This window comes from Chrysoperla carnea, chromosome X (genome assembly GCF_905475395.1).
Source record: "Chrysoperla carnea chromosome X, inChrCarn1.1, whole genome shotgun sequence".
In the NCBI taxonomy this organism is placed as follows: Eukaryota; Metazoa; Arthropoda; class Insecta; order Neuroptera; family Chrysopidae; genus Chrysoperla; species Chrysoperla carnea.
The window spans coordinates 37867013-37876724 of record NC_058342.1 but is presented as its reverse complement, the minus strand read 5'-3'; the positions used below and the strand labels follow the sequence as shown (position 1 = coordinate 37876724).

Here is a 9712-nt window from a genome sequence, read left to right as displayed (position 1 = left end):
AATCAAAATCGGTTATAACGATATCGCTTCGAAGGAGGCGGGGGTAGGGGTTTGTCATCCCTCCAGATCTGATCAAGTGACTCCAGAAATCTTGTAGCTTCTGCCAAATTCGGGTATCAAAAGTTTTGAATATTTGGTTCATGCAAAGTAGTCGACTTTCATGAATTCATGAAGTTGACAGACTCAAAAAGTTCTTCCTTAGCGCTAACTGAATCTACATATCAATTTCAACATGGAATCTCAGGTTGAAGGTCTCTCAGGTTGAATCTCGGCTGTGAAACAAGACAGTGCAGTGGAAAGAAGGCTACGAAGTTGACACCACCAAAAAATACTTCCTTGACACTTACATAATCTAGATGGTAATTTTCAGCCCTCTAAATCAATTTGGAGAGGCTATAGAAATGATCAAAGCTTTAAAACTTCCTCCAAATTACTTAAATCAATCCTTGCATCAAAAACACGATCTACCTAAAAACAACCCACCATACCGAATTTCAACATTTAAATGTAAGGAGAGCCAGTAGATGAGAAGCTCCGTCTTGACTGTGAGTGGTGGACGCACACCTAGGTCTGGTTGAATGTGAATTTTTAGGTTATGTACATATTCACGTATTTCGTGTTCTTGTTGTTTCAAAATAATTTTAAATAGCGTTCCATTGGTGTCTTTACATAAATTATTATTCAAAAATAAAATAATAAAACTTGCGTCACTCATTTAGAGAAAGAAAGAAAGAAATAAAGGCTACTCATACCATTCAACATACATTCACTGAACTCAATCAGTCAGAGTATGCATTCGCACAAAAGGACTTCATTGATATTGTATAAGGTTGACTAGTGTATGTATACATTCACTATCTATTACTTACCTACTACTTACAACTGTGTTATACATCTCGTAGAGAAAACACCACGCAAACCTCATACTTTTGTTTAAAGCTCACCCGCGACCGTATCCTTGGAAACGAATGGAACGAAAACTGAAGTAAAGTTAAAACGAAATCGTCTACCACGCGGTGTTCTTTCTCATTCCGATTACCACCGTTCGTATGTGCAACTCAACTTGATTTTACACTCAATGTCAATGAAAATGTGCAAATATTTTTAAATCAAATTAAATTTAAAAAAATTAAAAAACAAAAAGAATCACCGAATTAAAAAAAAGAGGATTTCATGACAAGAAGAGTTTTTGGTCGAAGAATATTTTTTTTAAATGAAAAATTTAAAAGTACATTCATTTGCTTTGAAGTTGGAAAATTTTAAAAATTTCTCTTTAGTACAAACATTATTCCAATAACAGATCCATCAAATTTGGTCATATAGAGTAAATAGCGCACATATCAACATATAACTCAATCTCCCAGCTTTTGATCCTAAAGAGAAAGAGGAAGTTGGCTTTAAACAGTAATAGTTGGCTAAGGCGGGGTAAAGGCATGCTTTCTAACTTAATCAACGATAATTCCAGATCCAAGGAAAGGGTTAGTGCATTTTTCTGACCTCCTCTCTCCTTGATTTCATCATTCGAATAGTTTCCGAAAAAATGCGGATTTACGTACATATTGTAAAGATATGAAACACATAATTTTGTTTCTATAAACCATCACTAATTAAAATAAATGCAATTAAACATAAAATTGATAATATAATAAAATGAGATCATTTTTATGTTACACAAGTGTACAAAAATGTTCAAGAGCCCTGTATGAGATAGCCAGAACCTCGTGGAGAGTGTCGGCCATCTTAGTTTCCACCGCAACGTCCCGCACCTCTGTACTTGTGTACTGTAGTAAGAGGGTGGTGCGCCCTCCTTGTCTCAGCGCGAAAGTAAAGTAAAACAACCCTCGTTCTTTCAACCCTCTGTATTTTAGAGTGCTGCTTTGGAGTTCCTACAGTTTTATATACCCTTAGTAACCACCCTACGATATTACGACCGCCAATATACATATACATAAGTGTATCTGTACTGTACTGTACTATACTGTACTATACGTGTATACTTTTAAACACGGGGGTGATGCGGGGGTCCACTCACACTGAGAACTGAGTGAGGGGTGAGGTGGTGACTTGGAATTATATTATCATTGAAAGAAAACCATTCTTTGTTTAGATTTAAAACATGTTTTTCAAATGCGTTTTTTATATCAATTTATGTTCACAATTTTCTTCATAAATTTTCTCATGATTTTTTGTTTACTTTCCAAAAAAATTAATTAAGTTTTTTGTTTTCTTAAATTAGAAAGAAAATTTCTAATTTAAAATTTTGATAATGTAAAAAATATTTTTTTATAGACCTTACAAAATTTGATTCGCTTCTTATGCAGTCAATCGGAAGAGTGGCACTATATGCTAACCATTATTCTGGTTTATACTCTGGTTCAGGCGAAAGATTGAAAATTGTTAGTCAGCGAGATTCTGCGAATCCCAAAAAATTTAGTAAATGTTCTGATAGACAATATAATCATAAGAATGGTAGCCTTAGTAAGTATAGATATCAGAAATAATAGAACATTGGCTAGCCATAATGTAGGGGTTAAACTGGCACGAGTCCATGTTTTTTTAAGCTTTTTGGTTAACTCTGTGATTACGTTCAGTCACTGATCCACGGGTTGGCTATGCCTTAAATGGAGCTGGGTTAACACGGGGCATTGATGAATCTATTTTTAATGGGTCTGTTCATTCCGAATCTATCTTTCCCTGATTCCAATTATTTCTAAGTCTGCTTTTCCGGGTATATTTATTCTGGATCTATTTTTTCTCAGTACGTTTTTTTTATTGTTCTGTTTTGTTCGTGTCTATTTTTCTCTATATTTTCTTGGGTCCATTTTTCTTTCGAATCAACGTTTTCTGGTCTATTATTCAATCAATTGGTTAGATGCATGTTCTCACGATAATCGAAGTTTCATTTATTTAGAGTATTTACATTCTTTTATTCTTCCGTCTTATGAATATGGATCTTAGTTTTTGACATACGGTTGAAGACTGTCCGATTAACGAACGCAATACTTTTTTTTATATCGATATCAAAAACATATGTATTTTTGTACAATATTTTGAAGTAAAAAATAGGCATTCATAATTTGATTATATTTTTTGAAAATAATAATTAACCATATGGATGGCTCTTCAGTTTTTTTTTTTTTTTTATAACTTTTATTGATAAAAAAAAAATTTTATTGAATTTTAATAATGATTGATATCGCGTTACAATTCAATTCACTAATTCACTGGTGCTCAGAATTTCTTAGAATTTTTTTAGTTACGTCCATTTAATCTTTGGATTCAATTTTCAGCAACCTAACTTTGAATTAACAATCCCAAAACTATTCCAGTCCATAAATTCTAAAAATTTGTATTCTTAGACAACAAATTTTAATTTTCTTTCTGAATTCTACAACATTAGTTGTACAAACAAAATAGTAAATGAGGTGAAAAATTATAGTAAATCTAAAGTTTGAGTTAGGAGTAAGTCTTATAAGATCTCACAGTTTGATCTACTGTACCTTCTTTGCTTCAAAGGTCCTTCAGAAGTCAATTCAGAAGTCTGTTTGGATATCTCTAAATAACACTTCATTGATTTCACTCGAATGGAGATCATTCTTTCCCAAGTGATGATGTCTTTTTCCCCATAATTTGTATTTCGGACTAAACAAATCAGTTGGTAATTATCCTCAAATGATTTGTTTCACCATTCTAAATGCTCTGAAGCCATTTCCCGATCTATAACAAGATACTTGTGATACCAAAATATTTAAGGAATCAATTATCACAATATTTGATTCCAGAAAATAATTATTTGACTGCTTAAGAATGTTTTTGTAACAAGTAAATTTTTTGTATTCATTGTAATTGAAAATTTTATTCAGAAAAATTTTCTAAATTGAGTGAAACTAACAATTATATGATAATTAGATGTCAAGAAAAACATGAAATATGTCTAGCCATTATTATTAAATTTATGACGACGTTACGAATGAACGTGAACGTTACAGTTACGGTGAAGTAAGTAAAAAATCCATTATTGTAACTAAAAAAAGCCATTATTTTATAATCATAATGTATAAGGGTGGATTTTTCCCAGTGGAACTCCTATAATATCTCCTCATGTTTCCCTTTCCTACTTTTCTACATCGTCGTAAATTATTCGTAATAACAAGAAAAATTTTCACAAAGAAATTGAAACCCTTAAATTTATTCATGTTTCTTGTTTTAACGATTTTTCTTTACCCCTCTACTTTTAATTGAATGTTATAGAAAAATTGTATATCCAACATCTTCATGTTACTTGCATATTTATTATCTTCAACTTTTGTTCATAGAAATTGAAATTTTCTTATAAAATTAATATATTAGATTAGCAGATACCCGCCTAATTCGCTGGGAAATTTCTCCTTTTTAAAAAAGAAGACTATCACGTTATAGCCCTCACTTACTCTCCCTTTAGTTCAAATTTTATAAGTTTTAATTTTTCTGAGGGAGAGTTTTGCTCATGATACTCGCTGCCATTTGAACTTTCTATAAGTCTAATTATTAAATTAACCTGATTTTTATACTTTTTGGATCAAAATTACCCAATCCACCGAATTTCATCAAATTCCAAAACAAAAATTTTTTTCCCGATTTTTTCAAAGGGATCCTCTTAAAAAAATTCCAAAAAATATTTTTGTAATCTCCAATTTCGATAAAACTCAGTATATAAGATAATTTTGACCCAATAATTTCGGGGGGCAAATTCTATGAATATTCTTGAGCCAAGAAAAGAATTTATTGTGTGTATGGAAGTTAAAAATTGTGTATCTTATAAATTGAAAAGAATATATATGAAGAATAAATTATTAATATTGAGTTACCTTGACTTGAACGTACATTATTAAACTTAGAATTATGTAGAAATAGAATTACAGGTTAAATAACTGACTGCATTGAATAAAAACTAATAAAATATAAATGAATGTTGGTTGGCTGCTAGAAATTTTAAAAAACACAAACTAATAATCATTTAGAAAATAAAAAGTTCACATTTAGTGATCTTAATAAATTTTATCAAATTCGAACAAGTTTGAACAAAAGTAATTATTGAGAGTTTCAAATGTTTCATTGTTTAACGGTAAGACGGTAACCATTCTTGTTATCTTTTTACCTAGAAGGCACTTTTCACTGATATTGCAATTTATTAGAAGGAAAATATTCCAAATTTTCATAGTGTAATTATTATAATCGAAAAACTTTTTACATAATCGAGTTGTTCCTTATGAACGTTCTTTTAGAAAATTCTTGTTTTCAACACGACAACTAAAAATTAAAAATGTTATTACGCTTTCGTCAATTTTCATCTGTGCATTTATTTATTTTGAGCGTTACTTTTCCGACCAGCGGAGTTACAGCAGAGAGATCTCTTTCTATACTTCACGGGGTAGAATCTTGGTTGCATGCCTCAATGGGACAGGAGAAATTATTCGGGTCTGTTTTCTTAAACATCTGGAAATCGATGATATTACGAACGCTTTCCCGAAAGGTAAACAAAAGCTTAAACTTGATTTAAGTACAGAGCCCAAATGAAATTATTTAATTAAAATGTATACTAGTGTTTAATTTAATTTGAAGTTGTAAGAATTTCATCAAAATTGGTTCAGTAGTTTAAAGTCTAAATGTGACACTGAGATGTGTAAACAAACGCACATTTACTTTTGTAATTATTGTAAGCGAACAAATAAACATTTTACAGGTTTATTTCATACTCCGATACACATTTGGCCCATTTTCGGTTCCATCAACTTTTTCGAGGCTTGATAATGACTAAATTTTACTATAAGGCATCAGTGACTAAAATAATAAGCCTGATAGTAATCAGAAAGCTATAAGTATGACCTTTAAAGATCAAATCCACGATGGTTTGTTTAATAAGAAAGTGGCAAAGTGGGTACTTGTTACGTTTGGGTAAAATGTCGTACAAAATATGATTTTTTCAAATAAAAGTATCTCTAATATGATGTTGTATATATTTGTAAGCAGTAAGCAGGGGTGTAGGAGTTCATATATTTTTAGGGTGGTTTTTCAAACATAAAACATAGCATGGACACATATTTAAAGTCATACCCAACCCACCCGCCCCGCTTCACTATTCACTATTCTGCATGCTACATGCTATGTTACTACAGACGGATCAAATATCATTTGAGTTGAGGGTGTATTCTAGGAATATTATACACTCACTTTATTTATTTCGAGGGTTCAATTTATTTTATTATTTGTTGTCACAAAAATGGCTGACAATTATCAGAAAATTATATGTTGGTTTTCTTCTTTTTTTTTATATAGCGCATGAAATTTCAAAAAAAAAAAAAGAAAATTTTTATATAACAAGAATTATTACTCATAGTTGTAGAAAAATTGTTTACATATTTCCCTTCTTATATCATTTGTATTTCTCCATTTTTATTATTTACAAAGACTTTTTCATACAATTTTCGCCTCTAGAACGGAACATAATTTCATGATTTAAGTTCTGCCTAAATTAAGGGTTGATATTATTTTATTATTTGAATTTTTTTTTAATAAATCTGACAAAGGATTTCCATTTTGAAAATTTTGAATTTGAACACAGGATTGTGAATAGATAATGAACCATCTTCTATAGATCTTCAATTAAAAAACTTCTTTTATAAATTAAGTGTCATACATTACGTTAAATTTTAACAAAAATAGTTTAGCAAAAAGTTTTATAGCTTGCTTAAAAAGATGAAAAATTCACGAAAATTTTCGTTGGCTAAGAAAGACACGATTATTGGTTTTTTTTAGTAATAAATTAATTACATAAATTCGGTTGTTAGCGTTGTTAGATTATACTTAAATTTAAATAATTAATTTACATATTAAAATTTTTAATTTCGATTTAAAAAAAATGTAAGTGAACTGTAAAATTGTAATCATTTAGTCAAAAGATTGAAAATAATTGATTATAGATAAAATAATCTTGTTGTTATATTTTCACAAACCCGGTCTTGACTTTAAGCTAAAAAAAGTAAAAAATTTCAAAGAAATTTCTAGAATAAAAGGTTACTTTTATTTTGTAAGCATTCAAATTGGCCCATTATCTTGAAAGTGTCTAAACTTGACCAATTATAGTTCATTCAAACAACTACTTTACGAAATTGTAAGATTAATATTGGCAAATTAAAATTATATTAACCAAGCTCTTGTAGAAAATAACGTTTACTATAATTTAGGCCATTTTTCCGAAGAAAGAAATAAACGTACACAGTTCTAGAATATAAAATTTGTTATTTTTTATTTTAGAACTATATTAAATTTTATTAACAAAAACCTATTATAAAATTTAAATTTTCGCAATATTTTAATTGAGAAATTAAAAATGATAATTAACGAAGCTTAAAGTGTTAATTGTTAGATCGATAAACGTTAAATGACTTTTCTGCTTAGAATTTCGTAAGAAATTCGTTTCTAATTAGTTCGATGGTTTAATGACTCCGTGTATATTTAAGTAACTATGGAAACAGCCGTCGGCCTATTGAAATTTTCGCTTAAAGACATACAGAAACAATTTTTAAATAACATTAACTTGGCTTTTATTAAAATTTTACTTATGTACCAATGTGAGATCAAACGTAAAAGTCAGAATGGAAACTGAAACTTTCTATTAAAAAATTAATAACTTTTCATTAAGAATAAAAAAAAGTCAAGAGTGAATATTAGAAAATATGATTATGATTAAAAATTTGAACGGTACGCAAATGATTTTTCACGCGTCGTATAGATACATATATGAATTCTGTGGAGGTATGCGCTAAGTGAGTCGTAGCGCTGTGAGTCGTAACACTGTGAGTCGTAACGTATAAGGTAGTGAGTCGTAATCGTAGTCATATGTAAAGCATGCACTTATGTGTTGTCATTTAGAGGAAAAACGATATTACATGTTGAAAATATACACAATACTAGTTGTGGAAAACCCTGATTAAATAATAGAAACCACTAACCAACCAAAAGTGTGGTTGCTGTACGAATATATGTATACGGAGCGAGGCAACTCTGGTGCCCGGATTCATTTTCATCATCTACACACATACTGTACTGTTTACTGTTAGTAGTGTTACTAATACTGAAAATCAGTTTAGTTTATATACCTATACTAGTCTAATCAAATTAAATAGAATATCATGGTTATAATGAAAAAATTAATGCATCTTTGAAATTTTATTTATTAATTGTTTATTACTTTGTAAGCACCTCTCAAGAGTGTACCTAACCCTCTTTTTTGGGTGATAGTTCGGGGTTTTAATCGGTTTTTTACTAACTACAAAAGAACTAAGCATCAAATACAAAAAAAAAGTTCAAATAAAAGTTCTAGCTGAAGAATTTGTGCACGTTTTTGTTTTTTTTCGATTTAATATCTTCAAAGTTGATCGAGATATGCCAATTTTAAAATGAATTTTTTTTTTTTGCTCATTCAATCATACCCATCTTGTAAACCGTTAGAGGTAGAACAAAAGTTGTAAAAGTTATTCTTGTATAAAAAAAATTAATAAATTTTATTTGAAACATTCTTTCGTAAACATCACTATTTACCTGTGAGGACGCAACTTAGGAAAAACTTAGGTGTCCATTTTCTTTAAAACTATAAAAATAGTGTGTTGATTTTTTTCAGATTAATTTCAACTAGTGGTTTTGTGAGGTATTCTAGAAAAATAGTTTTTTTGTAATTTGTAAAAAACTGATTAAAACCTCCAACTAACCCCCCAAAAAGGAGGTTAAATACTCCTAAGAGGTGGACTTTCTTTTAGTGCTTATACCCTAAGATGCATAGATTTTTTCTTTTAGATATTTAGTTTAATGGTACTACAAATACTGAATATCAGTTCAGTTTATACCTTTGTATATGTTCATAACGTTTACGTTTACGATACTGATACTGATACTGATACACGTATACACGATACACGATACGCCAGATTCGCGTGTTCCCTTCCACCTTTAATAAAACTAACAAATAGTCCGGGAGATGAAAACGTTTTCTCGGAATGATAGGCGTCAAGTTTGGCTTCGTCGGCGAAACTCTTAACTTTCCTAATTAAGAATAGTCTTTGGAGTCGTATGTATTCTTTCCGTCAAAAAAATATAAGTCAAAGTGAAGCTTGTTTCTGAACCGTATTAAAGAAAACCCACTTACGAAATATTTCGTTCGTCCACCTTCAAAAATTTTTACAAATTTTTATATAATTTTATTTTGGCTAAAAAATTCAAACACTAATTTTGAAAATTACCTTAAATTTAGAAGTGAAAACACTTAAATCACTATTGATCACTGTTGGAGCACTCACATAATGAATCACAGACCGTTACTCCGTTCTGTGTTTAACTCAAACATCAACTGAATTGATTTTACAAAATTTTTGAATCAAACTGACCGTTGCAAATGACCCCTTCTTTGATTAAATATAAAAAATTGTTAATAATAAAAGGCACTAATCCCGTTTTTATTCTAAAAAGCATGTCAATTGAAAAAATAACCCTTATTTTAATGAGACAAGATTAACCGGTTTTTTTTTTTTTGAAAATAAAAATATGTTTCAATTTTGAAGTAAAACTGGCCAGAGGTCAACACTCATACACACACATTATACGTAATGTCCTTTGTACCGGTATTTCAATTAAAAGGACAGACTTATTTACATATTACGTGCATTTATCCTTTTTCTAT

The 9712-nt window shown here is 29.9% G+C and overlaps 1 long non-coding RNA gene across 1 annotated transcript in view; it reads right to left on the bottom strand.

Moving 5' to 3' along the window:
- Positions 1-9363, bottom strand: part of LOC123302572 — a 29887-nt gene extending 20524 nt beyond the window's left edge. Inside the window, exon 1 of the long non-coding RNA XR_006535538.1 lies at positions 9276-9363. This is a non-coding gene — a long non-coding RNA (uncharacterized LOC123302572). The remainder of the gene's footprint in view (positions 1-9275) is intronic.
- Positions 9364-9712: the final 349 nt, after the last annotated feature.